The sequence below is a fragment of the Myotis daubentonii genome, chromosome 3 (genome assembly GCF_963259705.1).
Source record: "Myotis daubentonii chromosome 3, mMyoDau2.1, whole genome shotgun sequence".
In the NCBI taxonomy this organism is placed as follows: domain Eukaryota; kingdom Metazoa; phylum Chordata; class Mammalia; order Chiroptera; family Vespertilionidae; genus Myotis; species Myotis daubentonii.
The window spans coordinates 39,758,157-39,783,072 of record NC_081842.1 but is presented as its reverse complement, the minus strand read 5'-3'; the positions used below and the strand labels follow the sequence as shown (position 1 = coordinate 39,783,072).

General features: G+C 39.6%; 1 protein-coding gene across 1 annotated transcript in view; it reads left to right on the top strand.

The window, feature by feature from the left end:
* The first annotated feature begins 22,160 nt into the window (after window positions 1-22,160).
* PEX5L (peroxisomal biogenesis factor 5 like) overlaps window positions 22,161-24,916 on the top strand; it is a 334,455-nt gene continuing 331,699 nt past the window's right edge. The window contains exon 1 of the mRNA XM_059687108.1: window positions 22,161-22,239. The gene's annotated coding sequence lies outside the window, so the exon portion shown is untranslated. The remainder of the gene's footprint in view (window positions 22,240-24,916) is intronic.

Sequence of the window (24,916 nt, the reverse complement as noted above, 5' to 3'; positions counted from 1 at the left end):
CCTTTCTGTATAACAGACTTTCTGGAATTCAATTATTTTCCTGAATTTGGAATAATGTCTGTTGATAGACAACTGTGGTCATTCCTCACCTGCGTATTGTGAAAAATATCTTTATAGATCCTTTCTGCTTGCCTTTTTTTTATTGCTTAAAGTATTACAAAGGGTATTTCATATGTGTCCTTTTTTTTCCTCCGCCCTTGACAGTCCCCTAGCCTCCCCTACCCCCCAGTGTCGTATGTCCATTGGTTATGCTTATTTGAGGCTTTCTAATGACCATCCTTTTCCCACCAAGTGGATTTCTTGTTATTTTGCCTAATCCTGAAGCATCTTTGTAGTGATTCACTGACTGTAACCCCTCTTTGGTTCTCCTGCATGAGTTCCACTTAGACATTGATCATTTCCATAGGGAGATTAAGAGTAATAGTGATTGTCTGAACACAGTTTTTGATATATAGAGTCCTTAGACATGGGTTGCCTGGCTCAAACTAGATGGGGAGCAGAGGAACAAAGTGCTTTGTAACTCTAGGGACCATCACTTCCTTGGAATCCATGTGAATGCATCTCCTGGAGTCATGCAGATGATGATTCTGATGGGGCTCATATGCCACATGGGATTGTTGCCAATTCTCATTTTTGAGAAACTCAGGAATTTTTTTAAAGCTCACAATTTTATAAATATTGAGAATTTATTCAAAATGTTTATAATACTGTATTGGCTAAAGAAAATATGTAAATCATCATGATTTGGCCCACAGGCCACTAGTGTGAGTCAGGTCACACACTGACTCTCTAGAGCTAAAGAATGTGGGAGAGGAGGCAAGTTGTGTTCACTAAATCTTCCCCCTTTGTCATGTTGGAAAATTGGAAACATATTAATTTTTTCTTATATTTTCTGTGAGTATGATTTTTATTTTTTTATTAAATGTATTGGGGTGACATTGGTTAATAAGAACATGTAGGTTTCAAGTGTACATTTCTATGATACATGAACTGGGTATTACATTGTGTGCCCAATGCAAATAATCTTACATCACCATATATTTGGCCCCCTTTACCTTTAACTACCCCCACTCCCTCTGGTAAACACCATACTGTTTTCTGTGTATATGAATTTCTGTTTTACATCCCACATATGAGTGAAAGCATATGGTTCTTAGCTTTTTCTGACTAATTTTGCTTAGCATAATATTCTCAAGGTCTATCCATGTTGCAAATGGCAGTATTTCATCTTTTCTTATGGCTGAGTAGTATGATTTTTTAATCTTTATTTGTTAATCGGTCATTCAACCTAGATAGTTACCTTTAAAAATTGCTCTATTAGGCATATGCATTATTATATTAATCAACACTATAGTTTGGCTACCATATTTTAACAAAAACTTTTTGTATGTGAGTGTGTTGTGATAGATTACTAAATTCTGACTGGTTGAATTTGTTTCAGTTTAACTTCTTTTTAAAGTTTGATACTCTTCTACATTTACAAAAGTATAGGTTTTACTAACCACACTTACAGAGAAGTAATAGTGTGGACTTTTATTAATATACTAGGGGCTTGGTGCATGAAATTGGTGCACTCAGCCTGGCCTGTGCCCTCTCACAGTCTGGGACCCCTCGCTCTTTACTGCATGCCTGCTTGCTGCTCCTTGCTGCTTGGCTCGCTACTCCTTAGTGCTGCTGCGGAGGCAGGAGAGGCTCCCGCCACTGCCGCTTCGCTCATCAGCTGTGAGCCTGGGTTCTGGCTGAGTGGCACTCCCCCTGCTGGAGTGCACTGACCTCCAGGGGGCAGTTCCTGTATTGAGTGTCTGCCCCCTGGTGGTCAGTGTGCATCATAGCGACTGATCGTTCTGGTCATTCTGCTGTAATGGTCGCTTAGTTTTTTATTATATAGATATTATGTAACATGAAAATTTAAAACTTTGGACCTAATAGTGTTTCTTAAAGTCTAATATAAGACCTATAGTCTAGCAATGTCTTTACACTTGGCCCCCTAGGATAGTTCTCAATTTCCTCCAAAATACCTCTAAATGTCATGAGAATGGGAGTTCAACTCATACTGCTAACCTCAAGCTTAAAATACTTACCATTCCATGTTTACCTACAAAAATAATATGAATTAACCAGGTAACAATGGATACAATAGATAAACTCAAAATTTAGGGAATCCTAACAGAGTTTAGGAGTGGGATTTAAAAAAAAAAAAGAAGAAGAAGAATGTTCTCACTATCATACTCAAATGGTTACTAGAGCATAAAGTAGAAAGACAGATAGGAAATGAGTAAAACTTTGTCCTCTCTCTGAGGCAGAGATCAGCTGCTCTCAGAACTCAAAGCTATCCTGAGATACAGATACCTAATGTGAGTTAGCACATTTCTTTTGGGAATCACTGGTGGCAGATGCTTAATACAGTTTCTTTGTCACTATAATATCCCTCAATATGTATACTTTGTAAGGAGAGCCAAAGTGAATAAAGAGTTGAGAGATTTCCTGAAGAACTAATGAGCCCTTTCTGGTTTTGAGTTCAAAATTATTTTTAAAATTAAAAAAAAAAATCCTTGTTGGATTAGGGTATCTCAACAAGGTCTGGTTAGGAAGCCTACCAAAGGTCAAGTTACTCAAGGGGCACTCACCCTACGGATTTGAAAGGAAGGTAGATTGGGCCTAGGAATGTGCGGGGAAAGGTTGGTTTTAGCACTACATTTGGTTGAGGCTTGAAAGCCTGTCCAGATTCATCTACCAGACATGAGTCATGTTTGGGGGAGCAATATTAGCAGTACCTTGGGGGCCGAGAAGAGGACATAATTGTACCCTGTGCCAGCAGGGCATTGCTGTGCCTAGACAAGCACCTGTGAGTTCAGGGTCCCACCGCACATGTGGCAGGATCCAAACTTATGGTGCTAGTGGATTAATTGGATTTTCTATTTTTCTTTGCTTGGCATTTGGAGAAAGACCTAATCCGTATGGACAGAGTAGGCCCTAGCGTTCTTGAATGAGTCAGAGGAGGGATGCAGAACATGAACAATGATTTGAAAAACAAACAAAAAAAGTGTATCTATTAATAAAGTATATCTGTATTTGTCTTGTAAGTTGGTAAAGCAGATAATTCCAGTTACTAGTATATGAGCTGAATATGGGACTATGCCAGTCTGGAAGTGAGATGGCACATGTCTTGGGAGAGACCAAAGTTTTATTTTACACCAGGTGGAAGGCCCTGGACTCAGACAAGAACCTGGGAATGCGTGGGAGAACAGTACAGAAGAAGAGAGCACTACCCCTCTCCAGATCATGGGAGGGCATCCATAGAAAACAGAGCACCCACAGAGTACTGGGCTCTAGAAGCAGTTAACTCAGACAGACTGACAGGGAGAAAACAGCCGCACTAAGCATCTACGCTAAGGCTGGACAGCAGCAGCAGCACAGAGGGGGCTAGATTCTTAGATATCCAACCTCCAGAGCCATGTTTGTGTTCCCCTCCATCCTCAAGAGAGAACATCCGAGATCTGCATTAACTGGTGAAAGGTAAGAGCATGCAGGACTCACTGTCTGAACCCAGGTAAGCCCCGTTGGGGACCCTTAATCAATCAGAAGAACCACTGGAAAAGCCTGCACGTCCTGACTGAGTGGGCAGGTGGGGATCTCAGAATTGTTATTCTCTGGGGTTCTGGTGTAGGATGACATTGCTTCAATTCAGGCTGATGGATCTAGACATTACAGCAATAAGTGCTTATGTAGCATTACACGTCTGCATCTAAAGGGTCCGGTAAAAATGACATTCCAGGAGGATGCAGCCAGTGCCTTCACGGAACCACTGTTTGCTGCGAAGCCTCAGGACTTGCATGCCTTGGGTGCAAAGTTAACAGCAAAGTTTCGTCTCTGCTCCCTAGCAGCTGTAGGTAATCACATCTCTCTAAACTTTATTGTTCATCTATGAATGGGAACTAGGCATGTAAAATTCTTAGCACGGTGCCTATCAATATCATAACAAATAAGTTTAGACTGTCAGCAGTTACAAGTTATTTTTATCAACAGGTACAGCACATGACTTGTATCAGAGATTTGAATCATTTGGAGAAATCCTGTGCAATCAAAACATTATTCCCAGGGAACCTTTCTGCAAAACCAGTTTGTGGCAAAAGATACAACCTCTTTCTGAAAGCAGTTGGTGTCAGAGACAATTTGTAAAAATCATTGGCAACTGCAAATAGTAATCTTGGATGCTATGGGGAGTCGTTCGCAGTAAATGCATTATAAATAAGTGATGAGAAGGAAAAGAGAGAGGTCTTTCCAAACGAAAAAAATAGAAGTAGTCAAATAGAAACATACGTTTTGAGAAATATTTTAAGGGAAACTAGGTGAAGGCTTGCTTTAACTGTTCAGTCCAATTTCTTGAGCTGCAGAATGTATGAGGGATGCTGTGGTGAGAATCTTGGTCTCTGCTCTCCCTCTCTCTTTCAGGCCAGAAAATGTTCACACATCTTTACCTCTCCTCCCTCTTCCATTGATACCTATGAACTGTTGGTAAGCCCCCCCCCCCATTCAAAATGCCTCTCAGACCATCTATTGTCAGTGCTTTCCTGCCTGACACCCTGCCCTCCCCTCCGGAGACTCCACTTTGTTCTCACTGTAAGACCTGAAGCCAGTCCTGCTATTAGGCCAGGGGGGTTGAAATAGGCAGAAGCTAAATCATTTAATGTTTTATTCTCAGGTGAGCCTGCACCTGTTCTAAGTCTTTGGGGAACTGAAGGAACCAGCAGGAATCAAAGAGCAAGCATGGAACAAAGGAAACAATGCAGGGCAAGACTTCCTCCCTCAAGCCCTCCAGGCCATGGAATCCAAACCAGTGCCAGTCTCCATGACTGGGTCCCTCCTACCTGATTCTCATTTTATTCAACTTAACATATGACTATTATAAATGTTGCATTACTATTTATTGAGCAGTATCTTTATGCTACATGCTGTACAAAGCACTTGACATACATTATCTCGTTTAATTCTGACAATAACTCTCATGGGTCAATTGTATTCTCATCCCCACTTGAAGTTGGAAAATAACTAAGATATGACTTGCCCAAAGTTTCACAACTAAACAGAGGCCAAGTCAGGATTCGAATCCAAGTTTATCCAACTCCAAAGCCCAACACCAGTGTGGAGCCTTCCTCACTTAATTCCACTTTTGAGTTTGTTCTCTTCTCACCTCATGTCCAGATCCCTGCAAACAACCTGACAACCAAGGAGGCCTCGCTTTAGTCCTCTCCTCAGTCCAAGTTGCACCATCTGTCCCCTGAAATGCTAGTAGCCTCCTCCCAGCCTCTTGCTGAGCACAGATCAATAAGGGAAGGATGCAGGCACATGCTTCATTGCTTTACATTCCTCAGCGTCAGACTTCGCTCAGGAGCACTACACAGGGCTGCTGCAGTCCTCAGATATGTTGTATATAGATCCAACAAGGGACAAATGACCGCTTTCTAAAATAATAAATCATTTTGCCCCATAAAATTTATTCTTTATGAGATCATTTTATCATTTTGATTCTTTCAGCAATTTCTTGTGCAATTAATTTATGCAATTTTACCGGCTGAGAGCACGGGTAAGCAAAGCATGCTGATGCCAAATTTTCGGTGGAGATGACACAACAGAATCTGAGACCCACCATAGCAGAAGGTTCAGAACCAACCATCAGTATTGCCTTTGCAAGCTTATAAAAAAGCATGCAGCCTCAAACAGTGAGCAGACTTTTATTCTGTGGCCGATTAAGGGCATACACATTTTTAGTAAATAACCCCAAGAGGTTTTTGAAGGGGTAGAAGTAACCAAAGAATAGTCATAGAGGTAACTTTTACTTTTCCTCCCATTAAAAAAACCAAACACAACAAAAGCCTCTTAATATAATCCCATTAAAATGTTCTAAATTACAGAAGAGAAAAAATCACCTATAATTTTACTCCTTAAGACAACTACTATAAATATCTTTTTGTATTCCATCATTTCATTATTTTTTTCTGGTTGAGGTAATATTGTCCATAAAGGTGCAAACAAGCAATTCATAGAAGAAATATAAGTAGGCAATAAGCATGCTTCACTGATAATCAGGAAAATTGAAATTAAAACAATGAGGCATCATTTATTGGCAAAAATTCAAAAGATTGAAAATATTCACTTTTAGCCCTAGCCGGTTTGACTCAGTGGATAGAGCATCAGCCCTCGGACTGAAGAGTTCTGGGTTTGATTCTGGTCAGGGGCACATACCTTGGTTGCGGGCTTGATCTCTGGCACTGGTCGGGGCCATGCGGGAGGCAGCTAATCAATGTGTCCCTCAAACAACAGTGTTTCTCTCTCTGTCTCTCCCTCTCCCTTCCACTCTCTCTAAAAATCAATGGAAAAATATCCTCAGGTGAGGATTAACAAAACACACACACCCACACACACACACACACAGACAGAAAAGAAAATATTCACTTTTGGATACAGGCACTCCTATATCCTATTTGTTGGAGTATATAATGGAAAAGAGTGGTAGGGGGATAATTGGGCAGTATCTATTAAAATTCTATTTTGAGGTATTGTCCTACAGAAATATTCACATAAGTACACAAGGATATATGTGCAATGATGCTTGTTGAATCATTGTTTGCAGAGTTAAAAAAAAAAAAGGAAGCATCTAAATCTGCATCAGCAGAAGAATGGTTAAATAAATTACAACATGTTCATACTGGTGAATTCAGTAGATGTTTTAAAATGTGATGCAATGTTAATGGTAGCAATGTCCGTTATGGAAAAGATTTCCACACATATCAATAAGTAATAAAAGCATGTTGTAGAAAAATAGTGTTAATATAACCTCATAAAAATGATACATGGAAATATATAGAAAGTGAGAGGGAAATGCACCATGGTATTAACAATGATTGCATTGTTATCAACTTTTCACTATAGGTAATGTTGCTATATATGTGTGTGTGTGTATATATATATATATATATATATATATATATATATATATATATGATAGGATTTTTTCTTCATTTTGAAATAAATGTCTATAGACTAGAGGCTCAGGATGAAATTACTTAATGGAAGGCTGAGGATAATATTGAATTGAAGAATCCTTTTGAAAGCCAGAGCTAAACCCTATTGTTCCTGACCCTACTGCCAACATCCTTATTGCCAGAGTCTCCACAAATAACAAGGGCTCTCTTCTATTCGGTCATTCCCCCCCCCCCTCTGTACCTTTATCTAAGTGACTTTGATCTTCAATTATAAGCACTTCATGTGTCTGCCTCCTCTAATTTTGTGACTAAGCCCAACTCCAACACAATAAAGTAAAGCAAGGTGGCAGGAAGGTGACCTGATTTTTACCATAAGGTGCCACCTGAAGACTCAGACGTCAATAATGACTTGCTATTCCAGAGAGCATTCTCCAGTTGGTAAAGACATGCTACAGAACATGTTTTTCCAGAAGGCAATGAAGTTGCTCAGCAAGAGCAGCCTTTTGTGGAAGAAAACCTGATAAAGATTGAGTAGCCCCAGGAGAGCTGTACTTGGTTTTTGGAACAAGGTCTATCTTGAATTATATGAACTCAATCTTGGGGAAGCCCGAGATAAACATTTTCACCTTTTGCTGCTGTTGTCATTATAGTTGTTGTTGTCACATTTTCCTGAATACCTGATGCTGCGATTCTCTTCACGGAGATCCAAGTAGGAATTCCTCTATAGCTGCCTAACCACCATCCATTCTCTTGTTCTGGGTCCTCAGCCACTTTCCAGGAGCAAAATCCAATTCATTCTTGAACTCCCTGGAGAAAACCCCAGAGAAACTCAGAGTAAATGCTTTAACTAAGTCACCAGCAAAATAATACTAATAGAATTAGAAAGGGTATAGGCCAACAAACTTATAACAATGACATAAAGGTCATTTACAAAATCTCTCACCAAAAGACAGAATGTATTTCTCTGTCCTTGAAACTGAGAATGGACTTTGTAGCCGTCCAAATGAACATGTGAGTACGTGACACTGCATGACATCCAGAGCTGTGTCATAAAAAGCAATCTGGCCCTAACCGGTTTGGCTCAGTGGATAGAGCGTTGGCCTGCAGACTGAAGGGTCCCAGGTTCGATTCCGGTCAAGAGCATGTACCTTGGTTGTGGGCACCTCCCCAGTAGGGGGTGTGCAGGAGGCAGCTGATCGATGTTTCTCTCTCATCGATGTTTCTGACTATCCTTCTCCCTTTCTCTCTATAAAAAATCAATAAAATATATATATGTATTTTTTAAAAAGCAATCTGGCTTTTTCATTCCCACCCCGCCTGGATGAGCACCCTTGGAACTTGTCCACCATGTTGTGAAGAAGCACATCATTTTGGAGAGACCTTGTGTGGGTGATCGCCTACACATTAATCTTGCTAAGATCTGTCAATAGCTGACAACTACCACAGAGGTGAGAGCAAGCCTTCACATTGGATCTCAACTGTGGGCAATGTTGCCTTCCCACCGCGCCTGGGAGGGAACATTTGACAATTTTTGGAGACATTTTTGGTTGTTACAACTAGAGAGGGAGTACTACTGGCAAGGCCTCTAGCAGGTAAAGGCCAGGAATACTGCTAAACATCCTGCAATTCACAGTCCCCCGCAACAAAGGATATTCAACCCAAAATGTTCACAGTGCTGAAGTTGAGAAACCCTGCTTCAGACAACTCCAGCCTCCAGTCCTGGAGTTATGCCAGCTGATTTCACGTGGAGCAGAGGCAAGCTGTCCCTGCCAAACCTGCCCAAATCACACTTTCATGGGGTGATTTGTTTTGCATAAATAGATTATTGAGATACCATGAAATAAGTGGGAGAATTGAGTTACATCTTCAGGTCTTTGTGACTCTGAAACTCAGGCGTCTTTCAGCGCTGCCTTGAAAGAATGCAACAACAAAAACGAATAGCAAAGCAGCCTTAGCAAATGTGTGACTGAGACCTTAGTACAGGAGAGGGAAAGGTGACCACTATCAAGAAGAGAGCAACAGAGGGTTGCTCACTGGGTAACTGTCCTCCATGTTCCTCAACATCACCCCTCTCCTCTCTGGAAAACCTGAGAGGAGAACTCCCAGTTTCCTCTTCACAAATTTCTTGTGAATATGTTTTTGAGGGCTCGTTTCTATCTGCTGGCCCAAATATTCCTCCAGTAACTTCTAACAACTGAGAGACCCGACAGAGGCCCAACCTTCCCTTAGTAAACTGAAAATATTACGTTTTCACAATGACCTTCTTCCTTGAAAGAACTGATCATTCAGGATCTTTTCTCAAACTATATCACACCTAACTTTCTTCATAAAAATTCTTTACATAATTAACTAGTTTTCTAAGTACCTCATCACTTCAAAATGGGACAGCATCCCAGTAATTCCACGTCTGGTATCTGTGCTGAGAAAAGCATCTGAAATGTAGACAAAGATTTATGAGCCAAACCTTTCACTCTAAGATCATGTGTAAGAGTTAAAAACTGGAGGAAATGAACTTTAAGGTCTGACAATAAGGTAATGTAAACATAGATTTATGGTAAAAATCTATAGCAGAATATTATGCAGCCATAAATGAACTGTTCTATTCTGGGTCCTGCTTCTAATCTTACTTAGTTTACTTTTCCTATGCACTTGATTTACTCCCATGGCTACAATGACCACTCCTGATTCTCAAGACTCGACCTTGCTCCCAAGTTCAGGCCTACATATATAAACGCCTATTGGACACCTCTGCACTGATGGATAAAGCCCATTATCTTTCTTCAAAATCTCCTGACCTACATTCTTTATCAAAGTGACTGACAATACCTTTACCCAGATTCCAAGCAAGAAACATGGGCAACATCTGTAATTAATCCATCTCTTTTCTGCATATCCTATATCCAATTATTCCTAGATTATTTCGTTCTATTAAGTCAGTCTCAGATCTCTAACCCAATTGTCATTATTTTACCCAAGGTCACCATCACCTCTTACCTGAGTTCCTATAGTAGATTCTAACTAGACCCCCTGCTCTTGCTAATATATTCTTCATGCTACAGCCAAAGTGGCCCTTCTAAAGCACAAACATGATCAGCATCCCTTTGCTTAAAGACCTTTATAACTCAACTGTTGTTTTAGGATAAATCTCAAACTCCTTACTAGTCTTTAGTTTTTGTTTTTCCTTACTGGGTTTTGAAAAGCCATTCATAACAAGGTCCCTGCTTATCTCTCCAGTCTCATTCATCCCAGACCATTCTACCTCATTATATCTTTTTGCACTTTATACTTCAGCCAGCTACACCATTTGCAAATGTATCACATTAACATTTTGGGGCCTTACACACATACTCTTTACCTCCAGATCACTTTTCATCTCATGCCTAATCACAGTTATTATTAACCTCACTAATGCCTACTTACTTTCCTTACCATTTCTGGAAACTGTCAAGATTTTTTACCTTTGGGTCTTCTCATATGCTGCTTCTTGTTAATGGGATTCTCCCTCAACACAAATAGACAGACCAGACACACACCATATCAACCTCATGTGATGGCCATAAATAATGCCTTTCAGATCTTCTAGTGTGGAAAACAAAATTGATTGTTAGCCACAGCTTCTTTGCTCTGAATCCAGGACTACCTTCACACCAAACCACCATTGCTGCAGGCTGTTCCAAGTCAATGGCAGGCCCATTCCTGGAAGACATGAGACTCTTCTGACAGGTTACTTTGGCCCAAGGATTCCCCATCAACCTTGCCAAACTGTCTTAGAATTGTGCTACAGCTGAGACCTTTTTTCCTTCCCTGTCTTTTTAAAAGAAATCAGACCTACTTCATGGTCTGATGACTCTTGTAACCTCCTCAGAATTCCTTCTTTTTGTCCCTCAGGCATTTCTCCAATAAATATTTTGTACGTCTAATCTTGTCTTGGCACCTACTTCTCAGAGGACTGATGCAAGTTGTACTGAGAAAGGTTCAAGAAACAAGATGGGACTAGTTCATTCACTACCTGATAGGCATAGAGAACAACATCCTATTGGGTAGGTGAGGCATGCATTGTTATGGATAATCCTGGCAAAAAGGTGACAGCTCAATTAATAAATATTTCACAAATCGTATCTTAGTAAAATGTCTTGGTGGAGAGGAAACTATTATAACAATTCACTGGCTTCGAGGAACTTTCCTAGGACATCGGTTGTATCACCCTGCAAGTACCACAGGAAATATGGCAAACTCACTGCAAGGTTGGCCCTTAGACATCTGGAAAAGTAATGGCCAGTGTCCAGTGACATGAAAATGCCTGAGTTGTCCTGGAAGGTGACAGAAAATTAGTGGACATGCTGCAATAGATATATGATTAATGACCAGAAGACCAACAACAAACTATGTTCTATCTAAAGGTGCTAAGGACACACCATTCACCAAGGCCTTTAGGAACCTGCCACTGAAGGGGCACCATCATCACTAAAGATCCAGTGATGGCTTTCTTCTTCAGGGCAGTGCTGGTGGTAGAAAAAAGTCACAGTGTCAGACACTTTAATAGCCGTGAAAATGATGATTCCCTAAAGTAGCAGAGGCCAGGTGACCACAATTAGCCAGTTATTGTTAATGACCAGGAGAGTTGGACATTGCTGGTAATCACTGAGCACTTTTAGTCTGGAAATTTAGATCTTCAGTACTGGGACATTATTTTATAACTAGAGGCTCAGTGCATGAAATTCATGCACTCGAGGTGGGCGGGGGGTGTCCCTCAGCCTGGCCTGCGCCCTCTCGCAGTCCAGGAGCCCTTGGGGGATGTCCAACTGACGCCTTAGGCCCGCTCTCTGGGAGCGGGCCTAAGGCGTCAGTCGGACATCCTTAGCGCTGCCACGGAGGCAGGAGAGGCTCCGGCTACCGCTGCTGTGCTTGCCAGCCATGAGCCCAGCTTCTGGCTAAGCAGTGCTCCCTCTATGGGATTGGACCTAAACCGGCTCTCTGACATTCCTTGAGGGGTTCCAGATTGAGAGAGGGTTCAGGCCAGGCCGAGGGACCCCACCAGTGCACGATCGGGGCCAGTGAGAGACGCGGGAGGTTGGCCAGCTGGGGAGGGACTGTGGGAGGGCTCCAGGGCATGTTTGGCCCATCTCGCTCAGTCCCGATTGGCCAGACTCCAGCAGCCAGCTAAGCTACCAGTCAGAGCATCTGCCCCCTGGTGGTCAGTGCATGTTATATCGAGCGGTTGAGCGACCTTAGCATATCATTAGCATATTATGCTTTGATTGGTTGAACGGCCAGCCGGTCTACTGGACACTTAGCATGTTAGGCTTTTATTATATAGGATTTACTGCTTCCTGAAGTATCTGTTCTCTTTTTCTGGAACTCATTAGTGTTTTTTCTTCCCGTATTGACCCCCAAAATATCTTTTTAAAATACCTTTATCTATTCCATCTGTTTTTTAATGTGTTGTACTTTTTGTAACTTTTCTTAACTTTATTTTCCAGCCTTTTCATTGCTTTGTTGTAGTTTTCTAGTTGTGATATTTTAATTTCTAAGAGTTCTTTCTTGGTTTGGTTGTTTTTTCTTTATATATTAACCTGTTATTTTATTGAGGCAATATTTTATCCTTCTGAGTACATAAATTATATGAGGCTATTAAAACTTTTTGTGTGTGTCTTTGTTCCCTTTGAGGATTTTATTTGTTTTCTGTTTGCTTTTAGCCTCTCTATTTAAAGTTGAAGATTTTGCTTAATTACCTAGGAATTCTTAGTGTACCATGCACATTTAAGAGAAAGTGCTGGGGGCTAATTACAGCAGGTCATAAATACAAGAAGTTCATCAAAAGGTTGGTGAACCTTGAGGCTTCAACAGGGCTGAAGATATATATTATTGCCTACTGCCAGACATCTGAGGGCATTTCCCCAAACCTGAAAATCTGCGTGTTATTACCTGCTGCTGGCCAAACAGCTGAACAGCCAAAGGCAGTTCCCCCAACCTGACAATACTTTACTGCTTACAAAACTTTACCTTTGATATGTATATCTGCTTTGCTTTAGGGCAATTTGTGTTAATAAAAAGCGAGGGGTCCAGAGATTTGGAGAACTTGGTTATTATAGCTAAGCCTCCTCTGACTCCCTGAAAGAATGCCTTCCAAATTTATATTTCACTAGAGGCCTGGTGCACAAAACTTTGTGCACTAGGGGGGGGGGGTCCTTTGGCCTGGCCTGTGCCCCCTCAGAGGATGACCACCTGCTGGCTTAGGCCTGCTCCCCAGGGGATTGGGCCAAAGCTGGCAGTCAGACATCCCTCTGGCAGCCCAGGAGCCCTTGGGGGATGTCCACTTGCCAGCAGGGAGCAGGTCTAAGCTGCAGTCGGACATCCTTAGCACTGCTGAGGAGGTGGGAGAGGCTCCCACCACCACCGCTGTACTGGCAGCCATCAGCCTGGCTTGTGGCTGAGCAGAGGTCTCCCTGTGGGAGCACACTGACCACCAGGGGGCAGCTCCTGCATTAAGTGTCTGCCCCCTGGTGGTCAGTGTGTGTCATAGTGACCAGTCATTCCCAGTCATTCTGCTGTTAGGGTCAATTTTCATATTACCCTTTTATTATATAGGATAGAGGCCTGGTGCATGGCTGGGGGCCGGCTGGTTTGCTCTGAAGGGTGTCCCGGATCAGGGTGGGGGTCCCTGCTGGGGTGCCTGACCAGCCTGGGTGAGGGGCTGATGGCTGTTTGCAGGCTGACCACGGCCCCCAGCCACCCAAGCTCCCAGTGGAGGCTGGCTAGAAGCAGATATCTGGGATTTATTTGTCTTCTACAATTGAAACTTTGTTGCCTTGAGTGGAGGCCAAAGCCGGCCAGGGCAGGTGGGAAGCTTGACTTCCTCCATCGCCGGGGCAACCATGCCTCCTGCTTGCTCCAGCTCTGTGGCTGCTGGCCACCATCTTGTTTGGGTTAATTTGCATATAGTCACTCTAATTGGCTGGTGGGCATGGCTTGAGGCATAGCGGAGGTGCAGTCAATTTGCATGTTTCTCTTTTATTAGATTAGACTAGAGGCCTGGTGCACAAAAATTTGTGCACTCAGCGGGGAGAGAGGGGTCCCTCAGCCCAGCCTGTGCCCTCTCACAGTCTGGGACCCCTCAGGGGATGACCACCTGCTGGCTGAGGCCCACTCCCCAGGGGATTGGGCCTAAGATGGCAATCAGACATCCCTCTGGCCGCCCGGTAGCCCTCGGGGGATGTCCACTTGCCAGCGGGTAGCAGGCCTAAACTGCAGTCAGACATCCTTAGAGCTGCTGGCAGGAGAGGCCCCCACCACCACTGCTGTACTGGCAGCCATCAACCTGGCTTGTGGCTAAGCAGAGCTCCTCCCATGTGAGAGCACCCTGACCACCAGGGGGCAGTTCCTGCATTGAGTGTCTGCCCCCTGGTGGTCAGTGTGTGTCATAGTGACCAGTCATTCCCAGTCTTTCTGCTGTTAGGGTCAGTTTTCATATTACCCTGTTACTATATAGGATAGAGTCCTGGTGCACGGGTGGGGGCTGGCTGGTTTGCCCTGAAGGGTGTCCCGGATCAGGGTAGGGGTCTCGCTTGGGTGCCCGGCCAGCCTGGATGAGGGGCTGATGGCTGTTTGCAGCTGGTCACACCCCCTTCAGGGTGGGGGTCCCCATTGGGGTGCCTGGCCAGTCTGGATGAGGGGCTGAGGGCCATTTTCAGGCTGGCGGGTGACTGAAGCTCCCAACCTCTCCTTTTTTTCTATTCTGGGATTTATTTACCTTCTATGGCTGTCACTGGAGCTGAGAGCTGGCTTTAGTGCTGAGGCTCGGCTCCAGCTCTGAGACCTTGGCTGCTGAAAGCAGGGATCTAGATTTGTTTGGGTTCTATAATTGAAACTCTGTTGCAGCTCCAGCTCTGACAGCTGAAAGCAGGTTTCTGGAGTTTGTTTAGCTTCTATAATTGCAACATTGTTTCTTAGACTGCAGCTCAGAGCCCAGCAGCGGCAGGGGGGGAACCTTGGCTTCCTCCTTCACTGGAGCAAGCAAGCCTCCTGTTTGCTTCAGCTGCCTGACTGCCGGCCGCCATCTTGGTTGGCAGTTAATTTGCATATCTCGCTGATTAGCCAATGGGAAGGGTAGCGAAGTTATGGTTAATTACCATGTTTCTCTATAATTAGATAGGATGTCCAGTATCTTTATTAATTTACCGCAGCTCCTTCTCCAGATTCCTGAACCCTTCTAGATTCTGGGAAAGACCCCAGCAGAAAGGTTCCAAAAATAGGTTGGAGCTTTTCTAGAAGAAGGGGAAGAGAAGATGAGCTTTAAAATTGGTATGTTTTATTTAAAGCAGTCAGACAGGAATATAGTGAAGCTAAAGTGTAATTGACATTGCACCCCTTCTCAATTTCCCAGGAAAATAATCCCCTTTTCTTTAGCCTGGGGAGGGTAAATGGCTGGCTGTTGCTATGGGAAGGGTGTTGGAGGAGACCCATGATTCAGATTACAGACATCACTGATCCTTCTGTTTTGAACCTTATCCACAAATCGCTGTGCCTGGACTTCATCTTCAGTGTCACTCTCTGGTGGCATGTCCGTTACAACTTCCTTCCCAGGCTAATTCCATTACTGTTTCTCCACTTTCTCTCTGTCTTCCCCAAATCTCTCATCTCTCACCTGTGCTTGTCTTTTCTCCTGATCCATTGGTATTTGTAGTTCTATGTTCCTTAAAACAATTCTTTTAATGATATTTTAGAAAAATTTCCATAGGGAGAAAAGGTGAATATCTCTATTTGATCAAACTCTCATATTTTCCTCTCTGGTTTAAATGCTACTTTCATCATACATGAAAATTGGCATATAATTAGCAATATTTTGAAGCATTCTAATATATTCTACTGTGCTATCTAATTATGTAACAGAGCCAGACTTTAAAATATATTTTTCTATCTGTCAGTATAATTCCTCATTGTAATTCTTCTTTTCTAAAATTTAAAAAATTTTTTTGGCTGCTCTCACACTTTTTAGATTAATTTTAAAGTCAATTTGTATCGAATTTGTAAATCAGTTTGAGAAAATTGACTTGCTTCTATTAGTGTCTCCATACTAAAGAACTTTATATGAGTTCATTTATTCAGTAAAGTTTTATGTTTTCTTTCATATCAGTACTGATTAATTCTTAAATGTATTCTTAGGTATTTCATGTTTGCATTTTATTTTGAAAAGAAAGTTTTAAAATTACATTTTCTAATATGTCTTTTACTGATACAATGAGAAACTACAGATTTAAAAAAACTCATTTTATACTTTGAAATTTTAAAGGTTGCTAATTTTTTTCTAATAAATTTCCTCTTGTGTCACTTAGGTTTTCTGCTCATATCACCTGCAACTAAGGACAATGGTTGTCTGGCATTCAATAATAATTTTTATTAAGTTTTCTGCATCATTATACTAGTACCATTTGAAATATAGTCCTATATAATAATAGTCTAATATTCAAATTGTCCCCTCAACCAGGAGTTTGACCAGGAGGCGGGGCTGGCCAGCCAACCTCCCGCAGCTCCTCTCCCCAGTCAGCCCCACCTCCGGTCACCCCCCCCCCCCAACCCTTGCACGAATTCATGCACTGGGCCTCTAGTATTAAATAATGGTAGTGATAATGGGCATTATTCTCTTGTTACAGACTTCCATAAGAATATTTCTGGTGTTTCATTAAGAATTAATTTGTCAGTTTCAAACAAATAACTTTTATCACTTTAAGAATATAAGATAATTAAGGAAAGCTTTTAGCAAATCCACTATATCCAACCAGCTTTGACCTTCTCTCCCATGCCTGGTCAGCACCAAGACTTCATAAATCTACCTCCAAAATACTCTTAAATCTGTCATGGCTTTTCTCTTCTCCTGTCACTGCCTTGGTCTCTGTTGCCATCCCTTCTTTCCTATTATTAAATGAACTTTTAAATATCTGCCATCAGTGTCAAGCCCCTCCAATTCATCCTCATACTGCTGTTCAAAAGAGCTCTCTAAAATGTGATTATGTCACACATTTCCTTCCCACTCCTGGACTTAAAGTCTTTCAATGGTTCTCCATTGCTCTTAGAATAAAATTCAAATTCCTTAAAATGACTGACAGGAACTGAATGATCTTGCCCTGCTTACCTCTCCAGCTTCATCTCTTGCCACCAGCTAAGTTTACCTTAATATTCTAGCCATATTCTCTTTTCTCTCAACTTTCAATTTTTGCCCATATTATTTCTTCTGCCCAACACATCATTTTTATCTTCTTTGTTGGCTAACCCTTTTTTGTCCTTTAGCAAGCCTTCCCAGATGCATCAGACTTAGAGAAATACCCTTGATATATGGCCCTCTTAGAACTTCTACCGCCTTAACATATAGATAGCCCTTTTCACTCTTACAATTACTTGGTTACTGCTCTGTCTTCCCCACTATAAGGTAAACTACCTGAAACTAAAGACAGTACCCACCTTTTTATTATTTTATGTTCATTACCTGGTAGAGCACCTGGAATTAGTGTTTAAAAATTTTTTATTAAATAAACAAATGTTCAATGAAGGAACAAGATATTGGATATATTTAGATCATTGTATATATTTTTGAATGATTTATTGATGGTATCTATCTATATATATATCTATACAGATATATATGTGTGTGTGTGTGTGTGTGTGTGTGTGTGTGTTTATTTATTTCGGAGAGACAAAGGGAGAGGGAGAGAGACATAGAAATAGAAATAGTGAGAGAGAATATTGATCAATTGCCTCCTGCACTGGGGATCGAGCCCACACCCAGGCATGTCCCCTGACACTCAACCACTGAGCACACTGGCCAGGCTGTAGCTTATCTTTTGTTTTCTTTGGAAACTTTAGGAACTTCTCTTTATGCTCGATTTTCTAATAATTTACATGTCAAATTTTAATATTTTATTTATTCTTCTTGTATAGCACATGAATGTTTCCCTTTAGTTCTAGGAAATTATAACTTTATAACTGTAACTTTTTATATTTATAATTTAATGACTTTCTTTCCAATTGTTCTCTGGCACCTCTTATTGGATGGTCTAGTAATTGGATTTGGAATCCTAGAACTAACCCTCTATGTCTTTTTATCCTTTTCCATATATTTTTATGCTTGTCTTTTTATCCCACATTTTGTGTAAGCTTTTTCACTTTATCTTTCAAATCTTACATTTTTTAAAATGTAGCCAGTATATATTTAATTTTCAAGGGTTTTATCTTGTGTGGATTTGCCTTTCCCACAGAAGACAGTATTAGTTTTATGCATGCAGTATAGTCTTGAATTTCCCTAAGACTTATAATTGGAGTTTTCTTTTTGAAGTTCTCTTCTTTCCCTAATTTATTTCCATTTTCTCTAGAGATAGTTTTTCCATTTTATCCTCTTGGTTTTTCTCTCATGCTGCAAGCTTTCCTCAAATCTCTGATGATTCTTGTATTTTCATTTATATTTAAAAACCTATTAATGTAATTGAATTTCCTCATTGATACAAGATTATTTAAATATTTTTTAATTGAAAGTTATTTCTGTTGATGTTCTTTTGTTCTGTTGGGTTAAACTCTTCTTACTAAATTACTATTATTTGATTCCATGGATGTCGGAGGCTGTGACCTGTATAATTTTTGTCCTTAGGTATATGTATACATTGTGAAATGATCGTCACAATAAGTTTAATTAGCATCCATCATCACAGTTACATTATTTTCTTCTTGTGAGAACTTTTATGATTGTAGCATATTTCAAATATATAATACAGTATTGTTAAGGATAATTCTAAATGTTGACCATTACATCCCAGGATGGAAGTTTGTACTTTGACCACCTTTATTCATTATTCTAACCTGGTGCTGATTATATCTTTTCTTTTTTTTTTTAAAATACATTTTTATTGATCTCAAAGAGAGAGAGGAAGGGAGAGGGAAAGAAAGAAATATTGATTGGCTGCCTCCTGTATGCCCCCTACTGGAGATTGAGCCCACAACCAGAACATGTGCTATGACCAGGATTTGAACTGGTGACCTATTGTTGCATGGGATGGCATCCTACCAACTGAGCCACACTGGCCAGGGCATGAGTATGTCTTTTCAGTATTAAGATACTTACCTTTGTTTGCCAATATCTCTGTGAATATTGCCTCACCCATTTTCTTCTTCCACAACTCTTACTATTATATGTAAAATCATTTAGTCTTATCTACCATGACTTTTAACTGTATTTTAGTATTATCTGCTGCTTGTATTCTCTTTACAGTAAGTCACTTTGCCTAATTTTATGCATGGTCTCTACAAACAGAAATCCTTAATTTTGATATTAACAATTAATTATTTTTAATTAATTGCTTAAAAAAACAATGGCTTGTTCGTTTGAATTTTATTTAAGAACTACTTCCTTGCTTCTATGTTGAAATGATAATTTTTCTTATTATTTTCTATTAATGTGATAGCTTTACATTTCACTTTAAGGTTTTTAATTGTTCTGGCCTTATTCTTTTTCTAAAAAATATATATTTTATTGATTTTTTACAGAGAGGAAGGGAGAGGGATAGAGTTAGAAACATAGATGAGAGAGAAACATCAATCAGCTGCCTCCTACACACCCCCTACTGGGGATGTGCCCACAACCAAGGTACATGCCCTTGACCAGAATTGAACCTGGGACCCTTTAGTCCGCAGGCCAACGCTCTATCCACTGAGCCAAACCAGTTAGGGCGTGGCCTTATTCTTCATGTATGTTGTTAAGGAGATATGTTTACTAATTTTTAAAAAATTTATTGCTATTCAGTTTTTCTACATCTTAGACCTATTTCAATAATTTATAGTTTTCTAGAAAGTATTCATCTGCATAACTGAAACTTTATACCCATTTAACAACATTTTACCTTTTCTCTGGCCTCTGGTAATCACCATTCTATTTGACTCTTTTAGATACCTCATGTAAATGGAATCTTATTTGTTTTTCGGAGACTGGTTTATTATCACCTAGCATAATGTCCCTAGGTTCATCTATCTTGTCATAAATAAAAAATATGTCCTTCTTTTCTAAAGGCTAAATAATATTCCATTGTGTGTATGTATGTATGTGTGTCTGTGTGTATTACATTTCCTTTATCCACTCATCGCATGCATATTTGAGTTGTTTCCTTATCTTGGATATTGTGAATAATGCTACACTGAATTTGGGAGTGCAGATATCTCTTTAAGATCCTGATTTTATTTATTTATTTATTTTTGTATATATAGCCAGAGATGAAATGGCTAGATCATAAGGCAGTGTTATTTTTAATTTTCTAAGGAACCTCTCTAATGTTTTTCATAGTAGTCATACCATTTTACATTCCCACCAACAGTTTGCAAGCTTTCCAATTTCTCCACTTCCTCACCAACACTTGTTATCTTTTATGGAGTTTTTTTTAAATAATAGTCATCCTAAAAGATATGAGGTGGTATTTCATTGGGGTTTGATTTGTATTTCCCTGTTAATTAGTGATGTTGAACACCTTTTCATTAAAAACATAATAATAATTTATAGTATGTTTTCCTTTCCTCCAAACCATGTGTTTGAGATTTTTAACTTAGTTAGCATAAAGTTGCATACAATTATTTTTATAATTTTAATTAGCTTCTTATGCTTTTCATATACCCTTTCCACTTTTAAATTCTGTATGTTGTATTCCTTTCAAATTAGATTTGAGAGAAATTATATAGATAGATAGATAGATAGATAGATAGATATAGATATATTTTTTAAATTGATTTCAGAGAAGGAGAGAGAGAAACATCAGTGATGAGAGAGAATCGGCTGCCTCCTGCACACTGCACACTGGGGATCAAGCCCAACCATGTGCCCTGACTGGATATTGAACTGTGACCTCCTGGTTCATAGGTTGACACTCAACCACTGAGCCACACCAGCTAGGCTGAAATTATCTGTTTGTTATTGCTCTCTTTGTTTTTGCTTTACAAAGGTCTTGCTCTCTAAGCTATCAGTTTGACTCAATTTCAAAGTGTTTTTATAACTATAATTTATAATTTTGTTTTACAATTCATTTATTTTTTGTTATATGTTTTTTATTTGTTTATTTTATACTGTTTTCTTTTGTTTTTTTTTTTCTTAACTTATGAGTAGAATATTTGGCTTATAATTTATTTCTTCCTTGTTTAACCCTGAGAAAGTATTTAGAGGTATGGATTTACCTCTGAGTAACATTTTAGTTGCATCTAATAATTTTTTAAAAATATTTGCATCTTATTTCCATTATTTTTAAACAGTCTTCAGCCTTTGACTAAGATGAATATTTTATCAATGTGTCTAAATTTCCCACTCCTGAAGTTCCCACAGAGAGACCTACAGATCATACAATTTATTAATAACTAATATCAGTGACAGAAATTCAGATGAAAAGGAATTATTTACCAGAATCTTTGAGAAATTACTTTATGATCGCATATAGCCAAATAAAAGTAAATGAAAGCGGACTCTAACACGTGACTTGTCTGGTGAAGTTTATGAACCTCAGAGGTGAAGAAAGGATCCTATAAGAGCAAAGGTAACAAATTGCAGGACGTTTCCAGTAGTTTCTTTCTCCTGATGAATTTGTCTGTATGATTTCACTATTGGAAGCTGGAGCTTTGAAGATATAAAAGAATAGCATGGGTACACACTTTGAGAAAAAATAGAAAGCTACCCTGGCATGGACAAGGCAAGAGAGATGCCTAAGGACAAGATGGTAAGTGTTCTACCACCCTTACCCAAGATAGAGGGATTTCTTTTTTTAATTTTTACCCCTTCCGTAGTTGCTTCTGTTCCTTGAGAGGCTTAAGGCTTTTGTTCTCTAGATACCTAGAACCCTAACCATTTGTGCCTTCCTCACAGGGGAGGCCAGCCACTCCACTCCCTCTCTCCAGGCTGCACTATTGATAGAGGCTTTCTCTGGTCTACCACTTTCTTCTAAGTACCCCACAGAAGACCCTAGGTGAGAAGACCCCATGAGCAGGTACAAAGTCCACTAGTATCTGTCGTCTCCATGTTTGTTTGTTTTTTCTTCTCACATAAACCCACATTCGGTCTTCAACAAAATGTTAAAAGTTTTAGCTGAATTCTTGTCGGCTTGAATGATACCTGCTGTCTCTTCCTCCCATGGTCAGCCGAAGGAGAACCAGTTTCCATGCCCCATCTCCTGGAGGAACCATCTCCTTAGATTTCAGGCTACTGGATTGACCTGAAATGTGATTCTTCTGACCAGTTCAAGGAAAGGTATGATTTTATGGTTTACCTGGCTTTTGTTGTTATTGTTAAGGGTGGGGGGAGAACCAACATTTCGGTTTCCTACATCCTAGGCAGAAGCAGAACAACATATTCCTACCATTATTTGTAGTTTTTCTATTTTAATATTTTCTTTCTGTTTCCTTAATCATATCATCCTTGATATTTATATTGTGTGTGTGTGTGTGTGTGTGTGTGTTTCTTTTTTGGTTTTACTTTTAAAATAAATATGCACTTAATTTTATTCTTTTAGTGCACAGGTCCTCAATGAGGTGTACTACCCTTAGGGAGGACAATTTGAAAATTTGCTGGAGCAATTTTATGTGTCCCAATGACTCAAAGAAACTATTGTTCTTTAGTGGGTAGATAATAAATACTAGATGCTAGACATCCTACAACATGAAATAAATTTTCATATATTGAAGAATTTTCTCATGCCCACACGATTTTAAACACCACACTAAAGGGTCATGTAAATTATAGAATGTTACAATTTAAAAGAGATACAATTTTTAAAAATAATTTTAGTAAATAGCAAATTTTATATACTATAACTACTTTCTTTTGTTTAGAACTTGACCAAATTCTGGTCACTATTTTGGGAATAACTTCTTAAATGGCAATGCTGCTTGTAAAGTTTGAGTCACCAATGCAGCATCCCTCTACTCTCTTAACTTTGGCACTCAGTAGTACTAGTTACCTTGGTTCTCTATGATTCAACCCCAGACTCCTCTGGGTAAAAATTCATGACAAAGACAAGGCAGGTAGCAGAGACCTATAATAGTTTCCATTTCCTGTAAATATAGAAAGTACAAAGAGATGGAAACAAGAGATAAAGAGAGGCTCCCCTGAAAAGACAAAATTGGCACTAAGCCAGGCCTCACCGGTTTATTTATCACAAACCCATTTTTTAAATGTAGCTTGCTAACTGAAAATAAAGCCCCATTCAAAGAGGCTGAAAAAAATCCACACACTCTAGAGAACCAGATGGTCTTTTATTCATAAAATTCTATCACTTCAGGATATTATAAAAGTTTTTAAACAAATAGAGGCCATAAAGTATTCTGCATTTCAACCTGAAAGAAGATATTTTTAAAATGTCAGTATGTAATTATCATGCACAATAGTCAATGAATATGGATAAGTTACTTTGACTTTAAACTACCAAAAAAAGGGCGTTGATTGTCTTTCTAGTTTACAGTATTTCTTTCTCTCTTTAGTGGCAAGGCAAAGGACAGATGACTGAAATGGGTTGACTACAATTAAGAAATAAAAAAAGAAAAGTGACAGATGGGTTTACTGTCTTCAGGGATTTAACATTTTCAAGACATTTGCGTATGACATTTGACATGATAATATTCAAGAGCTCTCAGAGCTATGGGGGGGTGTTTATTTTTTGTTTTTGTTTTTTGTTTGTTTGTTTGTTGAGATATGAAAGTATCACAAAAGGAAAAAAGTAGAATGAAAGTATGACTAAGTAGAGAATAAAGGGAGGAGGAAGGGGAGAAAGGTAAGAGGGAAAGTAGGGAGGAAAGGAAAGAAGGAGGAAGGAAGGAAGGAAGGAAGGAAGGAAGGAAGGAAGGAAGGAAGGAAGGAAGGAAGGAAGGAAGGAAGGAAGGAAGAAAAGGAAAGGGAAGAGAAGGAAAGAAATGAGAGAAAAGGAGGGGAGAGGAGCAGATAAGACAAGTAAACCAAACACTTATGCAAAGTCTGTGACAACTATATTGTCTCATTATAATGAGGTTGCTTAAAAAGTAAGCATCTGAAAAGTATTATTTTATTAAATGTTGCTGTTGCCCTTATAAATAGAGCTAGTGTGCAATATAAGTCTGAATGTCATGATTGAAATGACTTGAATGGAAACAGTATAAATTGAAATGCATGATAGACCATCATATCTTGCAATCATTATGTGATGAAAATATTGGTTTTATTTTAATATAGAAATTTATAGTGATAAATTTTTATTTTTTAAAAAATTTTGTTTTATTGCTTAAAGTATTACAAGAGTATTACATATGTCTCTTTTTTCCCCCATTGACTTCCCCCGGTCTCCCCTACCCCCCAGTGTCTTGTGTCCATTGGTTATGCTTATATGCATGCATACAAGTCCTTCGGTTGATATCTTACGATAAATTTTTATTTCTAACTTGATTATTGGTGACTTACGTTTTATTCTGTGAAAAAAACTCAATTCTCGCCTCAAGGAATACTGAAGTGTTTTGTATTAGATCCAAAATATAAAGGAAGGATATGGAGGCTACTGGATGGAGATTCTTTAGAAGAAATGAAAAAGGAGGGGAGCAGATAAATTCCTTCTTAGACTTTTTTTTCTGCTTCATTTCTGGCCCTCCAGCATCAATTTCTCCTTGCCTTCTAGATTTTCCATATCTTGGAGATCCAATTATTGATAATGTAATATGGGGGACAGATAACTTATCTCTTCAGCTCATAATTCTTCGACTTGAGAAGAAATGTACTCAAAGAACTGGAGTCAAAGACCCACACCTTAGAAGTCTTATCTCCACCTGGATCTGGTGTAGATTGTGAGATGCTAGACCTGGAACCTGAGCCTAATGCCATAATGGAATGAGATTTTGGGGGGTCTTTGGAGGGGGTAATTGTATTTTTGCATGTGGAAGAAATAATTTATGAAAGAATGCCAGCT